General features: G+C 42.5%; 1 pseudogene; it reads right to left on the bottom strand.

Moving 5' to 3' along the window:
* Positions 1 to 3,342: 3,342 nt before the first annotated feature.
* The window catches only part of LOC139407954 (inactive N-acetylated-alpha-linked acidic dipeptidase-like protein 2), a 126,343-nt pseudogene continuing 108,911 nt past the window's right edge, over positions 3,343 to 20,774 (bottom strand).

Genomic DNA, 20,774 nt, shown 5'->3' with positions numbered 1-20,774 from the left:
CCTGTTCTGAAAGGCCCCAGAGACTGCAACACCACTAAACAAGGGGCATCACCAAGCAATCGGCACCATGAAGACCAAGGAGCTCTCCAAACAGGTCAGAGACAAAGTTGTGGAGAAGGACAGATCAGGGTTGGGTTATAAAAAAATATCAGAAACTTTGAACATCCCATGGAGCACCATTAAATCATTATTAAAAAATGGAAAGAATATGGCACCACATAGTCAGTGTTTATGCCACAGGGGACTGTTTCGTTTCCATGCCTTTTGTTATTTTGTATTTCTGTCGTGTTCAGTTTTGTGCTATTAAAACATGGACACTTACCACGCTGCGTATTGGTCCGATCCTTGCTACTCCTCTTCAGATGAAGAGGATGATATCCGTTACAGAATCACCCACCAACAAAGGACCAAGCAGCGTGGTAAAAGGCAGCAGCAACGATCGCAGGACTCATGGACTTGGGAGGAAATTCTGGACGGCGGAGAACCCTGGGCACAACCAGGGGAATATCGCCACCCCAAGGCAGAGCTGGAGGCAGCGAAAGCAGAGAGGCGCCGATATGAGGAGACAACATGGCAGCGTGGCTGGAAGCCCGAGAGGTAGCCCCAAGAATCTCTTGGGGGTGGGCACTTGGAGCAGTCGGCGAAGTTGAGGGGTGAGTCTGTGATTGTCGAGGAGTTATTGGATAGATTGGAGGAGAGTGAACGGAGGGGAGATTATGAGACATTCGAGGAGTTGTTGACGAAATTGGAGGAGAGTGAAGAGAGAGAGCTGTTGGTTTGGCGTAGTATGCACGGCATTCGCCCTGAGGAGCGTGTTAGCTGTCCGATGCCACCTGTGTCAGTTCCTCGTACTCAGCCTGAAACTTGTGTTAAAGTTCCGGAAGATTTGATGCAGGCTATACACACCAGGTCTCCAGTACACCTTCACAACCCGGTGTGCCCTGTTCCTGCTTCTCGCACTCATCCTGAGGTGCGTGTTCTCAGTTCTCAGTCCGGCTACAGTACCCTGTCCAGAGTGTCCGGCTACAGTACCCAGTCCAGAGCATCCGGCTACAGTACCCAGTCCAGAACGTCCGGCTACAGTACCCAGTCCAGAGCGTCCGGCAACAGTACCCAGTCCAGAGTGTCCGGCAACAGTACCCAGTCCAGAGCGTCCGGCAACAGTCTACAGACCGGAACCTCCTACGACGGGCCGCAGACCGGAACCTCCTACGACGGGCTGCAGACCGGAACCTCCTAGGATGGGTCACAGTCCGGAACCTACCACGGCGGGTCACAGTCCGGAACCTACCATGACGGGTCACAGTCCGGAACCTACCACGGCGAGTCACAGTCCGGAACCTACCACGATGGGTCGCAGTCCGGAACCTACCAGTCCGGATCCGCCAGAGTCTCCCTCCAGTCCGGATCCGCCAGAGTCTCCCTCCAGTCCGGATTCGCCAGAGTCTCCCTCCAGTCCGGATTCGCCAGAGTCTCCCTCCAGTCCGGATCCGCCAGAGTCTCCTGCCTGTCCTGAACCGCCAGAGCCGCCAGTCAGCCAGGAGCCGCCAGAGCCGTCAACCAGCCAGGAGCCGCCAGAGCCGTCAGCCAGCCAGGAGCGACCAGAGCCGTCAGCCAGCCAGGAGCCGCCAGAGCCTTTCCGTCCAGTGGCGCCCTCTACGATGATCTTCAGTCCTGGGCCCGCTGCGAGGGTCCCCGCTCCAGAGGCGCCACCTAAGTGGGCCAAGACTGAGGTAGAGCGTGGTCCACGTCCCACACCCGAGTCGCCACCGTGAAAAAGGCCCACCCGGACCCTCCCCTTTTGAGGGGAGTTCACACCTTTGTGGGAGGGTACTGTCACGCCCTGACCTGAGTATTCTTTGTTTTCTTTATATTTTTGGTTAGGTCAGGGTGTGACATGGGTGATTATATATTTTTGCCTGTCTAGGGGTTTTGTATGTTTATGGGGTTGGCACCAATCTAGGGTTTTTTGTATGTCTATGGTTGCCTAGATTGGTTCTCAATCAGAGGCAGCTGTTTATCGTTGTCTCTGATTGAGAACCATATTTAGGCAGCCATATGCTTTGGGTATTTTGTGGGTGATTGTTTCCTGTGTCAGTGTTTATGCCACATGGGGCTATTTCGTTTCCATTCACTTTGTTATTTTAAATTTCTGTCGTGTTCAGTTTTGTGCTATTAAAACATGGACACTTACCACTCTGTGTATTGGTCCGATCCTTGCTACTCCTCTTCAGATGAAGAGGATGATATCCGTTACACAAAGAGGGAATTAATCAGAGAAGCAACAAAGAGACTAAAGATAACGCTGAAGGAGCTGCAGAGCTCCACAAGGGAGATTGGAGTATCTGTCCATAGGACCACTTTAAGCCGTACACTTGACAGAGCTGGGCTTTATGGAAGAGTGGCCAGAAAAAAGCCATTGCTCAAAGAAAAGAAGGTACTCTGGTCAGATGAGATGAAAATTGAGTTTTTTGGCCAGCAAGGAAAACACTATGTCTGGCACAAACCCAACACCTCTCATCACCCCGAGAACAACATCCCCACAGTGAGACATGGTGGTGGCAGCATCATGCTGTGGCTATGTTTTTCATCGGCAGGGACTGGGAAACTGGTCAGAGTTGAAGGAATGATGGATGACACTAAATACAGGGAAATTCTTGAGGGAAACCTGTTTCAGTCTTCAAGAGATTTGAGACTGGGACAGAGGTTCACCTTCCAGCAGGACAATGACCCTAAGCATACTGATAAAGCAACACTTGAGTGGTTTAAGGGGAAATATTTAAATGTCTTGGAATAGTCAAAACCCAGACCTCAATCTAATTGAGAATCTGTGGAATGACTTAAAGATTGCTGTACACAAGCGAAACCAATCCAACTTGAAGGAGCTGGAGCAGTTTTGCCTTGAAGAAAAGACAAAATTCCCAGTGGCTAGATGTGCCATCTCTTTATTACAGATAGACCTCTCTAAATCTTTACAACAATTTAATCTATATTGTTTGACCATGACAGTTTACAATCTAAGGTAATGCCAAGTAATTAGGTCTCCTCAACTTGCTCAACAGCCACACCATTCATTACCAGATAAAGGTGAGGTCTAGAACTTAGGGAATGAGGATGGTCCTCCCCTTCCTCCTCTGAGGAGCCTCCACTGGAAGGCGCTCAAGGATAGTGCAAGAAGGTGTCCTGATCTCATCATATTGCTTTAATCAGTCTTTAACTGTGTCACACTTCATTGTGCAGAGTGAACATACTGTAGGTATCTGACACACGTATATAGATACCATTGTTCTAGGTAGCTCAGCCACACAATGCATTTGACCCTGGCTGATTGGGTTCGTTTGGTCAATTTGTGTGATCTGGAATGTTTTCAATGATGTCAAGCCCACAGCGAATGAGTTTTTTTTTTGATGGTGTTTATGATCAGCAACAGAGACTTTGAGCGTTGAGTCAGAGTGGTTCCTGGAGGTACTCCGGAATGGAGAACTGGGGGACCTTCCCATTCAGGTTGGACAACAGGTTCCTGGATCACAGGGGAAAAAAACAGACCACAGGTAATTATTTACATATACTCTAATTGATGTAAAAACAAGGTATTTCTCTTAATGAATACTACATATAATTATTTTACTGTGAGAGATATTGTATATACAAAACAATCTTGTCACACCTGGTTTTCTGTCAAATATACTGTAGGCTACACAATAATGTTTGAAACACAAAACCTTCCCTGTCTATCTATCTGTTTCTTCAGCTTTCACACATCCCCTTAGCCCCATCCGGACATGCAGAGCAGCAGAAATCAATCAAATTGAGCATCCCAAAACTAAACAGCAGTCAGATACATTTCATGCTACGGGCCATGGTGCAGTCATTTGTAGGTAACAAATGTGCCACTTTGGACCGTTCCTCTTCATGCGTCAGAATTGCACATTGAGTTCTTTGGAAACTGGCTAAACAGACCCTATTCAGAATAAGTAAGGCAATTCTTCATCTGTAAACAGGTAAGCTAGCATAGGATTTAGTCTGCCACGATGACCTTCAGGCTTGAGTTTATACAGTGATTAAGCCCTTATTTTCTGTAGATGAGAAAAGCTGTTTAACTTTCAGGTCCAGTTGAGGCTGAATGGGGAATAGAGAGCTTTTTTGTGTTCCCCTAAAAAGTATGGTTAAGCTCCCTTCGTGTGAATACATTTCATTTATACCTCCCTAGGGCCTAGGATAGGCTGTTGACTGGAGTGAACTTCTGCACAGGGTCTCTTGCAGAACTTGATCCAGCTCTAAAGGCCACTCATGCTGCAATGCTAAGGACAAGCGAGTTCACTGAAGTTATTGTGCTTATAATACCTGTCTTTCTGACATTGACATGATGTTGTCGTAATAAAAAGATCATCATATTTCTCACTTTACAGACACATACCCACATGCATATATGTAATACATTGGGGTCAGAAATTATTGACACCCTTGATAAAGATAAGCAATAATTAATAATTATGCTAAAAAAATGGGGGAAATTAGATAATGTTATGCTAATATAATTTCTCTGAGAAAGAGATTCCGTTGAACAAGTCATACTTTTTTTCTCAAAAAGGTCAAAATTATTGACACCCCGAAAGATTGTTATAAATAAAGTAGTCAAAAGTTCAGTATTTGGTCTCAATGGTGGTGGTCCTAGCACGCCATAACTAAATCAAGCTTGTGACTCTACAAACTTGTTGGATGCATTTATGGATGCTGCTTTTATGTTAATGTGGATGCTACCATGATTACGGATGATCCTGAATGAATCATGAATAATGATGAGTGAGACAGTTACAGAGGATCAAAGATCATACCCCCAAGGCTAACCTCCCCTGATATTGGTAACGGTGAGAGGTTAGCATGTGTTGGGGGTATGATCTTTTACCCTCTGTAACTGTCTCATTCATCATTATTCATGATTCATTCAGGATCATCCGTAATCATGGTAGCATCCACATTAATGTAGAAGTGTTCAGAAACATATTATATTCTTAGTTACAATAAAAGTGACTCCAAACTGACACAATACATGATTAACCATTAGTTTCTATTGGGCACAAAATAATATGAAACACAAGAAAAACAAACTGCAAATGCATCCAACAAGTTTGTAGTCACACGCTTGATGTAATCATTGGGTGCTAGAAATATGGGACCAAATACTAAACCTTTGACTACTTTATTTATAAGAATCTTTAGGGGTGTCAATAATTTTTACCCCTACCTTTTTGAGAAAAATATATTATTACTTCTAAGGCAGAATCTCTTACTTTGAGCAATTGTATGATATAAAATAATATAATTTCCCATTTTTGGGGGCATACAATTATAGCTCAGTATTTTATTTTATTTTTTCATACTATATGTTAGCCCTCTATATTATTTACTGTCCTTAAGCAGGCGCTAACTGTTCATTCGTAAAACTGAGTAATTTTGAATTCCAAGGCATTGCTGTTGTCAGAAAGTCTGCATGGTGAAATGCCTCCAGGTGTAAGGATATCTAATATTGATCTCAAGTCCCTTGTAACCCTGCATACTTTTTTAATGGAGAAAGAATTGTCCTCCACAACAGTAGAAATTCGGTTCAACTACGCTAGTCTGTTCCCCCAGTGTCAGTAACAGAACATAAATTCCTTGCTGACAGCATAAAGACATTTGTTTTAGCCACTGTCTCAGGCCTTACAGAGTGCTTTTTAATGCCATCAATCTCCTCTGTCTGATCCTGGTCAAATACTTCACAGCTGTCTCCATGGCCTCGAAGTGCTTTGGGGTTTTCTCAAAGATACCATATTTACAGTGCAGTATTGTATATCAGTATCAGTATCCTAGTAACCATTACTTAATAATAAGTCCACCTGAAAGATGATAAAACTTACATTTGACAGGAATTTATAATTTGGGAAACTTTACGTGGGGAAGTTCAGCATCCCTTACATTTCATATACTGACATTTACTGACATGTTTCCTCTCCTTTAACTATTATGAACGTTTCTTAGCTACATTGTTCTCAGACAAAAGGCATACATTCCCATAAGTGTACAGTGGGGAAACACAGAGGGGTCAGTCGGTTTGGGCTAATTCTCAGCAGCAACAGGGATTGTTCTCAGAGTGCAGTGATCACTATATACTAGTTTGTAAGGGCCCAGAGCACTTGATCTATTTAATTTCCCTTCATATACTGTAATTTAATTACATCACACCAGGAAATGCTGATTATCAAGTGATTACAATCACATGTCATTTTGACAACCGTTTCTCGTTTGGTAAACCCAGAGTCTGTGCGAAGTAATTAAACAAATAACAACACGATTGGTGTTCATGGGAGTCAGATGAGTTCAACACTCACAGAAAAAAAATATTGCAATACTCATGGTCACAACAGTTTATGTACTACTTATCTACTTACAGTGCATTAGGAAAGTATTCAGGCCCCTTGACATTTTCCACATTTTGTTACATTACAGCCTTGTTCTAAAATGTATTATATAGTTTTTCCCCCTCATAAATCTACAAACAATTCCCCATAATAATGCAAATGTATTAAAAATAACAAAATAAAATATTACATTTACATAATGGGGAATGCTACCTGCCTGAAAGCATAGTACCAACTTTAAAGTTTGGTGGAAGAGGAAAAATGTTCTGGGGCTGTTTTTCATTGTTCGGCCTAGGACGCTTAGTTCCAGTGAAGGGAAATCTTAACGCTACATCATACAATGACATTCTAGACAATTGTATGCTTCCAACATTGTGGCAACAGTTGGGGAAGGCCCTTTCCTGTTTCAGCACGACAATGCCCCAGTGCACAAAGCAAGTTCCATACAGAAATGGTTTGTGGAGATCGGTGTGGAAGAACTTGAATGGCTTGCACAGAGCCCTGACCTCACCCCCATCGAACACCTTTGGGTTGAATTGGAACACCGACTGTGAGCCAGACCTAATCACCCAACCTCTAATGCTCTTGTGGCTGAATGGAAGCAAGTCCCCGCAGCAATGTTCCAACATCTAGTGGAAAGCCTTCCCCGAAGAGTGGATTCTGTTATAGCAGCAAAGGGGGGAACAAATACAGTGTAATGCCCATGATATTGGAATGAGATGTTCAATGAGCAGGTGTCTACATACTTTTGGTCATGTAGCGTAACTTGAAAACATGTCTGACATGTATTGGGGTGCACAATCGTGGATTTATTTAAAAACCAATTGAAGATCTTAAAATGAATTCAAAAATTCACAGGCAGCCAGTGCAGAGACCTTAAAACCAGTTTAATGTGTGCTCTCCGTCTGGTCTTGGACAGTCCCCGTGCTGCAGCATTCGGAATGTTTTGCATTGGACAGATTTTCTATCTGTGCTTTGGCTCGAACAATAAGTACCTCGGTATTGTCTTGATTTAGCTGGAGGAAGTTGTGAGCCATCCAAGTATTTAAATCACTAATACAGTCTAATAATTTATACGTGGAGCTAAAATCCTCTGTTTTTTTTCTCACAGAAATGTAAAGTTGTGTATCGTCTCGTAGCAGTGAAAAAAACTGTGCTTTCTAATAATACTGCCAGAGGGTAACATATATAAACTGAACAGTACCGGACCCTAAATCTAACCTTGTGCAACTAATTTAGAACTGGATTGGCGAGGCCAACCCACCTCTCAAGTCAGTCCAGAAGGACATTATGGTGAACAGTGTCGAATGCAGCACTTAAATCCAAGAGTACAAGGACAGAGAGCTGTTAGGCATCTGTTTTGGCTCTAAGGTCATTTACCACTTTAACTTAGGCTGTCTCTGTGCTGTGGTGGGCCTGAAAACCAGATCTGAATTGTTCAAAAATCCCAAAAAATCCTTTAGCTGTTTGAAAACCAGTTATGCAGAGATTTGCTTGGCTGAAAAATGCTACGAGTTGAAAAATCTCGATTACTTTTCTTTAGAAGGGGTTTCACCATAGCAGTTTTTAGTGCAGTGGGGAAAGTCCCTGTGAAAAGGGAGTGATTAACAACAGCTTAAACTTCAGATATGCAATTAAAAACAGTTTTGAAGAAGGTGGTGGGGATAGGATCGAGAAGGCAGGTAGAAAGCTTAAGTTGTGATATCACTTTCCTGAGCACGTCTGTGTCAACCAGGGAAAATAAATCCATAGTGCCTTTGCGTGGTAGGCTAGGGCACATATCAAACTTCTCATCAAGTGTTGCTTGATTGAAACCCAGCCTAATATTTGTTATCTTACTTCTGAAATATGCCACAAATTTATCACATTTAGATGTGGAGGACAGTTCACATAGGTAGTGTAAGAGAGGTTTCTCAGATTTTAGTCCATCTCTACCATGCACCTGTAACAGCCCATTCCTGCCAGGTGTCTGTGTTGATGTACTAAAGAGGAGTAGAATTTATCAGGCCATCAATGGTCGAGAAGAGCACTTGCATTATTCTGAATATTAGTGATCAAGTTAGGAAAATGCCACATGTATCTCAAATTAGGGAGCATGTAATTAGCATGCAATTAGCATGCTGACTGCAGGAATGTCCACCAGAGCTGTTGCCAGAGAATTTTACTTTAATTTCTCTACCATAAGCCACCTCCAACGTTGTTTATGAGTATTTGGCAGTTAGTCGAACCAGCCTCACAACCACAAACCACGTGTAACCACGCCAGCCCAGGACCCCCACATCCGGCTTCTTCACCTGCGGGGTCTTCTGAGACCAGTCACCCGGACAGCTGATGAAACTGTGGGTTTACACAACCAAAGAATTTCTGCACAAACTATCAGAAACCATCTCAGGGAAGCTCAGCTTTGTGCTTGTCGTCCACACCAGGGTCTTGACCTGACTGCAGTTTGGTGTTGTAACCGATTTCAGTGGACAAATGCTCACCTTCGATGGCCACTGGCACACTGGAGAAGTGTGTCCTTCACAGATGAATCCCGGTTTCAACTGTACCAGGCAGATGGCAGACAGCGTGTATGGCGTCGTGTGGGTGAGCAGTTTGCTGATGTCAACGTTGTGAAAAGAGTGTCCAATGGTGGTGGTGGGGATATGGTATGGTCAGGTATAAGCTACAGAAAACAAACACAATTGTATTTTATCGATGGCAATTTGAATGCACAGAGATACCGTGACGAGATGCTGAGGCCCTTCATTTGCCGCCATCACCTCATGTTTAGCATGGTAATGCATGGCCCCATGTCACAAGGATCTGTACACAATTCCTGGAAGATGAAAATGTCCTAGTTCTTCCATGGCCTGCAAACTCACCAGACATGTTACCCATTGAGCCTGTTTGGGATGTTCTGGATCAACGTGTACGACAGTGTGTTCCAGTTGCTGCCAATATCCAGCAACTTCTCACAGCCATTGAAGAGGAGTGGGACAACATTCCGCAAGCCACAATCAACAGCCTGATCAACTCTATGCGAAGGAGATGTGCCACGCTGCATTTGGCAAATGGTGGTCACACCAGATACTGACTGGTTTTCTGATCCACGTCCCTACTTTTTTTTTAGATATCTGTGACCAACAGATGCATATCTGTATTCCAAGTCATGTGAAATCCATAGATTAAGGCCTAATTAATTCATTTCATTTGACTGATTTCCTTATATGAACTGTAACTCAGTAAAATCTTTGAAATTGTTGCATGTTGAGTTTATGCATCTGGAATCCTGCTCTCCACTCACATCATGACATCCAGCCCCACCCGTCAGTATAACAGCTCCCCCATCTGCAATGCTGTATATGCTCTGACTATATAAACTAACACCTGTGCAAGGCTCATGTCAAATCCAGCATCACCAAGTCTCCAGCTCCAGAGCCAGTGAGAAGGGAGTCATTATCATAGAGATCCTATTCTGATTCTAAATTCTATGGTCATTATACTGCCTATTGTAGGATTAGACTGATCTGAAGCTAGAGTAGAATCTCAGCAGTTAACTCAGTTAATTACATTCAGACAAAACAAAGAAATTGACTAATGTAGATTGTGGCATGTACTGTAGATTTCTGAGAAAAGGATACTTTGTTATTATGGAGCCAATTTACCAGCAACGTCTCTTGAAGATGATTGAACATTTACATTTTTTGTACTTTGGTTCTAATGGCAGTTTAGTGAAATTAGATGTGCATTCCAATTCTAACAATAAACATTAGATTAGATTACACTACACTACATCTGTGATGGCTCTCAGGGAGGCAGACCCATTCATGGAAAACTAGCTACATAAAGGTAATTACGAAGAGATTTATAGGGATGTGCTGTCAGAAATGTTCCTCTCTGGATTTCCATTCAGTAAGAAACAATGAAGCACACTAATCACACTCAATAGCTGGGCTCAAGGTGTATTGAAAAGTGACTTTGAAAGGATATTAAACATATATGGCCCCCATGGTCACCATTATTGACTTAAATTAAAACTATATATTGGTATTTGTTACATTAGTCCATTGCTAATATAGTGCCAAAATGTTTTGCATGTCAGCAATCACGTTTTCAAGATATACAACTTTCAAAATACAGAAATACAGTTGTATTGATGCAGCATCATCAGATGCAAAATGCAAAGTACCGGCTGTATTTTGATATTTTGAAAGTTATATATCTTAACTTGATTGCTGACTTACAAAAACAATTGGGACTGTTTTAACAATGAACTAATGAAACAACTGCCAAAAGATAGTTTTTGTGTGGAATTTTTATTTTATTGACTAGTCACTATTAATAGATATGTTTCATTAGCCACGAAGCAATTGAGACCTTTGTAATTAGCTAGGATATTGTGCACGGATTTCCAAAGCAGTCCACACCTTTATTCTAGCCCAGCACATACGGTACAGTCTGCTACACCTACCTGTAGACCCCTGGAGGGAGCTGGGGGACCATGAAGCTCTTCTCCAGGTCCAGGAGCATGTGTTCAGCATCCGGACATGGGAGGGGTCCCTATCCTTGGGGTCGTTGGCTGGACACATTGTCTCAGATTGGAGGAAGGCTGAGCTCTCTGAGGGAGGCAGCAGCTGCCAGCAGTCTGGGGGTCCTCGGGGGCTCCTCTTTAGTACATTAACACAGACACCTGGCAGGAATGGGCTGTTACAGGTGCATGGTGGAGATACACTACAGCAACTAACATCAATATCCTTATCCCTAGCCCAATCTCATCACTCAATTACAACAAAGTAAAACTATATACTGTTGTTCAGAGCTCATTTTTATACATTTTACTCTGTGCTTGTCACAAAATCATACATTGAAACAGGTCTGTTAGTCAGGCTCTTAGAACAGCCAGAACCAATTGGACATTTAGGAATCATCACTTCTTAGAGTAGACAGAGAACATTTAATTATTCAGTAGTAATTAAAGCTTCATTAAAAAGCCCCCTCCCCCCAACACACCTCCAAAAACATATCTGCCATGCAGGTAGGGGTACTCTAATTGACAGTGTCACTAATTAAACTTATTCAGAGAATTATATGCTCATTAGCAAATAAAAACTAAGCGACACATTTCCATGTGTCATTATGAATCAAATACATTTCAGTTAATTATTGCGATCATCTTCACAGTTTTACATAATGACCGTCAGGTTAGATTGCAAAGCACGCCATTTCCGAGTTGCATTCATACTATATGAACAATAAGACATGGCTTCTTCTTATGAATTGAATTGTTAACTTCCAAAAATGCACTGTCCTTCGCCGTCACCTGTACAGACATGTTTCTCCTGCTCTGCTATTGATTTATGTCAACAACATTTGTGGACGGCTGAAAAAATTGATGTGCCAGATATAAGATTCAGATTAAGTGGTTAGTGATTGTCCCTGAGACAAAAACCTTCCTGGAAATGTTTTTTGGCTTCAATATTTTTTAAGCACACAGTAAATACTTATTGGTGGTTTTATAAAAGCCTGCTTTTCCCCCCATGTCTCTTTCCATTTGGTGTTGGTTAGATGAGAGCAAGGCTGGGGCATGGCATTGGGAATGTAGGAGAGTCACAGGAGAATATGTGCGCCGTGGGACTACTCAGGGAATAGAGGAGAGACAAGACAGGATAAAAATAGCTAAAAAAAAAGCTGTTCCCTTCTACACATTTAAATGACTTTCTCTCTACTGGGGGAATAGAAGTTATGAAATATGTGGGAGGATTGCTGTAATCTATCACACATTCTGACACGAAGGGATGTGGAGGGACGATTGTGTTGGCATAGACCTGGAGATTTACACTGAGCAAATGATGGAGAGATCTTAACACAACACAGGCAGCCACCTTCACAATGTTTTGGCAAGGTCTACAGTTAAGGATGAGAACATAGGAGAGAGAGAAAAATATGTAAAGTACTGTCACAATACCTTGTGAGCAACGTGAACCGAAAAACATCCAATTAAACACACACACACACCACACACACACACACACACACACACACACACACACACACACACACAGTCTTGTACAGCTAACCTTGCAGGGACACACAATTCAGTCCCATTCAAAATCCTATTTTCCCTAACCCCTAAACCTAACCCTAGCCCGTACTATTACCCTAACCCCAACCCTAGCTCCTAACCTTAACCCTAAAACTAAACCTAGCACCTAACCCTTAACGTAATTCCAACCCTAACACTAATTTTAACATTAACCCTAAACTCCCTAGAAATAGCAACAAAATGTTCCCATTTGGACTTCTGGTCCCCGCAAGAATAGTAAAACATGTACACACACACACACACACACACACACCATTTTCTTTTATTTCTTCAGAACATTTCCTTGAGCTGAAATGCTTCAGTGTGGCTACTTCTGAAATAAAGCGAGCTACCAAAGGCATTTTTAATAAAAAGTGAACAAAAGATTTTGAAGTTTTCAATTAACCATGCCTGTTTGAACTCAGATAATCCATTACAGTCCTCATGAATAGTGCAATTTTATGTCATATCTGTAAAAATCCATTTACTATTCCAATCCCAAAACAGCATGGGGTAGTGCTAAAAACCAGTGATCAACCCAGACGCCTCAAATTATTTATTTAACTCTCTCCCTTCTCCCTTCTTTATTTTTAACCACAGAGATAAAAGCATTCTATATTTAAAGCAACCTGTTTGCGGCTGGGTTTCTAAAAGCATTAGTTCCCTGATCCTACAACAGGAGAGACCACGGCCAGCTAATCATTCCATCTCAATCACAGAGCCGCCTCGTTTGTGTACATTAGTCTTGGGTACAGAAGCGGAACTGCAGTGCTTACCACAATGAGGCACCATGCCCATACCAAGTGAGTGATACATATCAATGTTTCAGTCTTAGATACATTAGAAACCTCATTTGTGATTTAAATGCTTCTTGCCATGATGAGAACACACTGTATCAATAGATTCTCTACACCACCATGACTCCATGAGCACCACATGGGGACATGAAAATGTAAACATGGTAAAATGGTACCTTCAATCAAATACGGTATGACAAAAATATGGAAACTTAAGTGTGATACCTTTTGTGTGAAATTATTACAATAACCGAAACTACCTTAAAGTAATCAAATATTTGAAACCAATGATATTGCATTTAAAATCAGACACAACCTGAGTGGAATTCAGCAGACCATGACAATGCAGAGCGATGGTCATATGGTTGAGTTGATAGAGTACATGTAACATGACTCAGGATATGACCCAGATGCAGACACAGGTTCAATACAGGTTCAATACACAGAGTAGTTCATTAAACCTCAGGAGGCAGGAAAAGGGCAGGTCGAGGCCAGCCAGAGGTTCGTAACAAGGTCCAAGTCCCACAAGTACAGGGCGGCAGGCAGGGTCAGGGCAGGCAGAGGTTCGTAACCAGGTCCGAGTCCGACAGGGCAGCAGGCAGGGTCAGGGTCAGGGCAGGCAGAGGTTCGTAACCAGGTCCGAGCCCGACAGGGCGGCAGGCAGGGTCAGGGCAGGCAGAGGTTTGTAACCAGGTCCGAGCCCGACAGGGCGGAAGGCAGGGTCAGGGTCAGGGCAGGCAGAGGTTCGTAAACAGGTCCGAGTTCGACAGGGCGGCAGGCAGGGTCAGGGCAGGCAGAGGTTTGTAACCAGGTCTGAGCCCGACAGGGCGGCAGGCAGGGTCAGGGTCAGGGCAGGCAGAGGTTCGTAAACAGGTCAGAGTCCGACAGGGCGGCAGGCAGGGTCAGGGTCAGGGCAGGCAGAGGTTCGTAACCAGGTCCGAGCCCGACAGGTACAGGGCGGCAGGGCAGGGTCAGGGCAGGCAGAGGTTCGTAAACAGGTCAGAGCCCGACAGGGCGGCAGGCAGGGTCAGGGTCAGGGCAGGCAGAAGTTCGTAACCAGGTCAAAGGCTCGGGGTCAGGGTAGCCAGAATTGTACAGCAGGGAGGACTAGAAAACAGGAACGAGAGAAACAGGAGTACGGAAATACGCGATGGTAGGCTTGATGAGACAAGACGAACTTGCAACAGACAAACAGAAAACGCAGGTATAAGTGCACAGGGGATAATGGGAGACACCTGGAGGGAGGGTGGAAACAAGCACAAGACAGGTGAAACAGATCAGGTTGTGAGAACATGACTACTAGCACACAGTTTTATGGACATTGAGCAAGGAGGTGATTATTATTATAATTGTTTTTATTTAACCTTTATTTAACTAGTTAAGTCAGTTAAGCCTACCCTGGCCAAACCCTTACCCAGACAACACTTGGCCAATTGTGATACAGCCTGGAATCGAACCAGGGTCTGTAGTGACACATCTAGCACTGAGATGCAGTGCCTTAGACCGCTGCGGCACTCGGGAGCCCCTTATGAACCTCACCTGTCCTCTGCTCGCTCTGTCTGCATGAATATTTTACATTGAAACCAAATTACACCTCTGATGCACAAGGGCAGGATGAGGGCGGAAAGTCCCAATTCTCAGTCACCTCTAGAACTCCATAAAAGGTGACAGTAAAGGTGACAGTTAAGGAAACCAAGAGGTCTGCAAGTCTGAATTGTCATTCATTGCTTTTAAAGCATAGCTATATCCAATGCTAACATCCCTTTAAAATACAGTTAATGTTTGGGAGGGAAGGAGAGTGTGAAAAGCCATGCTATTTGATTGTTTGATGAAGTTGCGGTGAGATGATATTCCACTCCCTGGCTTTGTCAAATTTGTATTCTCATCCTGTGTGACATAACATAACAGAGGTCAGAGAAGAATGATAAGCAGCCAAGTCAAAGGCTGGCGAAAAGAAAGATCATCCGGCTCTGATTTGAATATTACAAATGCAAAAATCAAGGTCACTTGGCTTTGGACTCATGAGGCGTGATAGAGGAGATCGATATGTCCACCTAAACAGATGATCTGTCACTAAATCATTCTTATGTGAGAGAGAGAAAGGGAAAGGGGAGAGAATTGGACCTGCCGTGGCCTGGTGCTGGCTAGGCGGACTGCAGATATGATTTATGTCACTGCATAGGCCCACATGGTTCTGCAAACACAGCCAAAGCACCAACAGATGTTTCATTCACTTCACTCCGATGTTGCTGCTTTGTCATGTATGCTTGTTTCAGTCTAAGAAAATAACATAGTAATACAAATTCAATGAGTGCTGAAAAATCCTCAATTCATGCAAATATCAAGGGACACCAAAGGATGGCTTAAACGAGACTATCTCACTTTCCAAGGAGATATCAAGGGGATAGAATGGAAGAACTGGATAATTGATGAGTCAGAGAATGGCCTCTGCTGTCATCTAAATAAACCGAAAGAAAACATTGTTTGAAAACCTTATAGGGCTAGGCGTACCGCTAGCAGGACAACGTCCGGTGAAACTGGAGGGTGCGCAATTCAAATAAATAATAATACAAATTATGGATATTAAACATTTAGGTAGATATAAGTGTCTTATATCGGTTGAAAGCTTAAATTCTTGTTAATCTAACTGCACTGTCCAATTTACAGTAGCTATTACAGGGAAAGCATGCCATGCGATTGTTTGAGGATGGCACCCCATGTCAAAATATTTTTCCACCGGCACAGATTTCAATAATTCACAAATAGCGATTAAATATCTGATCCTCTGATTGTTAATCGAAAGGGTCCCAGCTATAACATGTAGTGTCATTTTGTTAGATAAAATCCTTCTTTATATCCCAAAAAGTCTGTTTAGTTGGTGCCATCGATTTGAGTAATCCACTCGTTCAACATGCAGAGAAGGGAATCCGAAAATCTACCTCTAAACTTTGTTTCAACAAGTCGAAATATGTTTATGTACTCCTCAGATACCCTAAAATGTAATCAAACTATAATATTTCTTACGGGAAGAACTATATTCAATAGGAAACCGATTTTAGCAGTTGTGTCCTGTCTTCATGACACGCGCAAACACGAATTTCCAAGACTGTGTCCCTGTACTAAAACGAATATTTATTCTTCATTTTTTAAATTACAAGCCTAAAACCTTGAACATAGACTGCTGACACCCTGTGGAAGCCATAGGAATTGCATCAAGGGAGCTAATTCTGAAAATGACCTCATACTTGCTATTCTAAGAGGATGGTCTGTCTCTCAAAATAAATTCCAGTTGGTTTTTCTTTGGATTTTCTTCTACCATATCTATTGTGTTATATTTTCCTACATTATTTTATTATTTCTACAAACGTCAGTGTTTTCTTTCCAATGGTACCAATTATATGCATATCCTGGCTTCAGGGACTGAGCAACAGGCAGTTTACCTTGGGCCCGTCATTCAGGCGGAAATTGAGAAAAAAGAGGCCTAGCCCTAAGAAGTTTTAAAGATCATGGTAGTGGAACCAAACACAGCTAAATGTATTTAGTGAATCTCATGGTGAATACAACTCATGAGTTGTTGCTCTTGTTGTTTAATCCCTGCAAGAAACAGTGTGATCATCAATGCACTGAACCATAACTGTCAGTTCTGTTATATCCTACCAGATTTGACTGCCATTGATACACTCATTGATTTTGTTCCAGTCTCAGTTGGTAGCTCTCTAAGCCCTCTGCATTGGATGGAACAAAGAACTGTCTTGTTGCCAGCTGGGCAGACCACAACGTGTCTTGCAATGACAGGATGTAAGAGCTTGTTCTCTGAGTCATTGGTGTACAATCTCACTGAATGCACTAACTGTGCATAAGAGCATCTACTAAATGACTAAAATAAAAATAAAATGTAAATGTTCCATATCTAGACACACAAGACACAGTATCATAATTCAATACCTACACGGCTGACCTCTACCCTACCAATTCAACCTTTACTTAGCAAACTCAAATCCTACCAAGCATTACACAGACTGATATCAGAGATGCACTCAATCAATCGGCCAGTCAGTCAGTCAGCATTCTGAATGTTGTCCAGCAGAATGCAGGGAATGAGGAAAGGTCACTTCTGCCTGACCTCCTCTGGCCTTAGCAGAGAAAAGCAATTGGCCCGCCTCTTTGTAAGGAGCCTATTAGACGCTATAAGAATATTTCGAAGATAAATACACGACGCAGAGGAATGAAGTTCAAGAGGGAATTAACAAACAATGGAAATAGTTTTTTTTCTGTAATAGGGAATTCATGATCAATGGGTCAGACACATGGGAGGAATGTGACCATACATTGAGCCTGAAACAGGATACTTGTTATTTGGCCATTGGCCCAAATTTACTGAAAGGAATTCTAATTGGTCAACCACAGGCTAGGGTTGGGGGTTATAAATGACATCTTGTCACTTTGTTCTGTCGAGAGAATCACTGAGGACAGGGGAGAATGAACATCTACCTCACAGCATAACATCTATGATTTGTTCTCTTTGAATAAACCTTTTTTTCTCCCCCTGATTTGCTTTTGGGTCTGTGTTATTAATATCAACTGCTAACAAGTAACATCAACTGCTAACAGCACTGGCCCCAGTTAGTGTGCTCAATAACACAGATGCCTGTGAGGGGTGCTGAGGGGTGTTGTTTCCACTAAGACATGCCACTGACCCCCTCTCTGTGGGGGTCCTTAGACCCAGGCTGAACGCCATGGACCACTGCCTTCAGTAAACATTACTGGGGGGCAGGACACACTCCCAACTCTGGGCTGGACCTCTGGAACCATGACTTTGGAGCATAGAAGATTGGAAGCTGTAGGTAAACACAATGTGTTTACATTTTAGTTGCTAAATAGACAAAAACATGAGACTGCTAATCAACAATGGTTGTACATTTTTTTTAAATACAATGATTTTTTTTACTGCTGAATGTTACACAGGTTGGTGTTTAAACATTGTAGTTGAGTATTCCCATTTTATAGTACTCTTTTGGTGTTTATTAAATCGCCTACAGTGTAAGTTCTGTAGGCTGCTGGGAAATCGATCACGGAGGGAAAAGATTAGAGCATTGATTTGAAGGGAGTGAGTAATAATACTGCAGAAAGCATTCATCAAGCCTGTGTAATGTTCCAGGACAGAAAAGACCGCTGATTTCTTATTTATGGCCTTATTTTCAGATACCCACTCTACCAATGGCAGAAAAAAAGCATGCAGCATAAAAGGGAAAGGAAAAGGGAAGGAACAAAATATGATAATGTGAAGTTTCTGGAAGACAGCAGAGCGAACCAGTTGGTTACATTTCCATTCCCCCAGAGTTTCAGAAAAGTGAACTGAAATACTCTGGTGGCTGACTTCATTACTCGTCCACATTAAGCATCCTATAACGGCTGTCGTTGGTGGAAGAAGGTGAGGACCAAGGTGCAGCGTGGTAAGTGTTCATGATGTTTAATAAAATAAACAGACCACTAAATGACCAAAAACAACAACACAAGTGAACGACACAAAACAGTTCTGTATGGTAAACACAGAAAACAACTACCCACAACCCATAGTGGAAAAACAGGCTAACTAAGTATGGTTCTCAATCAGAGACAACGATTGACAGCTGCCTCTGATTGGGAACCATACCAGGCCAAAACCAGAAATACAAACATAGAACAAAAACATAGAAAAAAGAACATAGAACGCCCACCCTAGTCACACCCTGGCCTAACCAAAATAGAGAATAAAAAGCCTCTCTATGGCCAGGGCGTGACACATCCTTTTGCTTGTCTGGATCTTTTGGGGTATGTTAGTGCTCATACTGTATTTGAAAACAGAGAGAATGTGAAATGTCTTCCCAAATAAAGACAAAGACTTACTTCTTTATTGTAATGCTGACATCAGTGATGCCGGCAGTTTGGAATAATTGTTTATAGGCTTAGCATCCAATGCTCCCATATTGGCCCTAAAATAATACTTTCATTACTAAATATGAATGTCAATGGCAGACCAGTTGAATGCTCTGCATTTCCTTCCTAAAATGTAGATATAAGTTGAAATCCCCATTAGGTCCACTTCCTGTGACCCAACGTTATTGCACCAGGTTATCATTTGGGCCTCCCTCTCAGTCTCCCCTCCAGAGCTGAGTGAGATTGCTTACCTGCCCCTGAGAAGCTGTCAGTTTGTCTGTACTGGTTTTTTTTATTATTCTGCCCAGAATCCCTCTCCGGAAAGTGGCCAGGCACTGCAGGGCTTTGTGGGGGAATATATTTGTGTAGATTAGAGAGTGGGAGCAAGCAGAAGAGAAGGAGGAGAGGAGGCCCGTTAGAGGGAAGCAACATCCAGAGGTTATTGACAGCAGAGGGCTCCCTAGGAGAAGCTTAGCCTGGCTGACTGAGTAGAGGAGACCATGCTAATTTACAGCAGAGCAGACAGCACCAATAAAGCTCAGAGCTCAGCTACATACTGTTGAGGGCATTTTCTCTCTTGTTGTGTTAACCGATTTCAGGGGTCAACCCACACATCGCGGTCAGAGAGTTCAGTACTAATGCGTGTAGCGTGAAATTCAAAATCAGTCACTACAGACAGCAAACAATGTTTTTACTGATAAGTGTCAGCTGAGAGAATAGGTCTTAATTCCTAACTCATTGGCCTAGATACCAAAGGGCTTGATAGAGCTTAACTGGTTACTGATATCCAGTGCATTTTATGACTGAAGCATTCAAATGTTCATGATGTAATACTGGAACTGGCACATAAACACATTAGCATGTACAGTAGTGCATGTACAGTAGTAAAATACCACATTTGTTGACTCACCACCATGCACAGACACACCACACCTACATTGTTCCGCAGCCAATAACTCTTCATCCTCACTGGAGAGCCATTCCACACAGATAATCTTGGCAATGCCTCATATTCTTTACAGTTTACAGTTTATTCTTAGATTGTTGGGCTATTTCACAAGAGACATAACATGGACCATTGAAACCACTGATGCGGATGATCATTAGTATTTTATTGAATTGCTTATTTGCTTGCACAGGTTTTTAATTAAAACAATTAAATCTACGGTTGGGTGCAAAATGGTTGAATCCCTTGATAAAAATGAGCAAAAAAAATACTATAAAATAAAACATACAAATGCTGAGCTATATTGTATGTAAAATAATTTGGCTAGCCATAACGTCAAAGATCCAGCACCATATTTTACAGTATGCATGGGGTTCTTTTCTGCTTATGCATCCTTATTTTGACACCAAACCCACCACTGATGTGTGTGGCTCTATTTTCATGTCATACAGCAAATGTAAACCCCTGGAATTTCCTATGCGCCATTGGCACTTGGATTGGAACCGGTGCCATGGTCAGATGACATGAAAATTAAGCACTTTGGCCATGCACACCAATGGTGGGTTTGGCATTGAAATAAAGAACCCCATACTGTAAAATATGGTGGTGGTGGTTTGATGTTATGGGGCTATTTTGTTCAGACTATAGCCACA

The sequence above is a fragment of the Oncorhynchus clarkii genome, chromosome 4 (genome assembly GCF_045791955.1).
Source record: "Oncorhynchus clarkii lewisi isolate Uvic-CL-2024 chromosome 4, UVic_Ocla_1.0, whole genome shotgun sequence".
NCBI classification, from domain to species: domain Eukaryota; kingdom Metazoa; phylum Chordata; class Actinopteri; order Salmoniformes; family Salmonidae; genus Oncorhynchus; species Oncorhynchus clarkii.
This window is presented reverse-complemented; position numbering and strand designations above follow the sequence as displayed.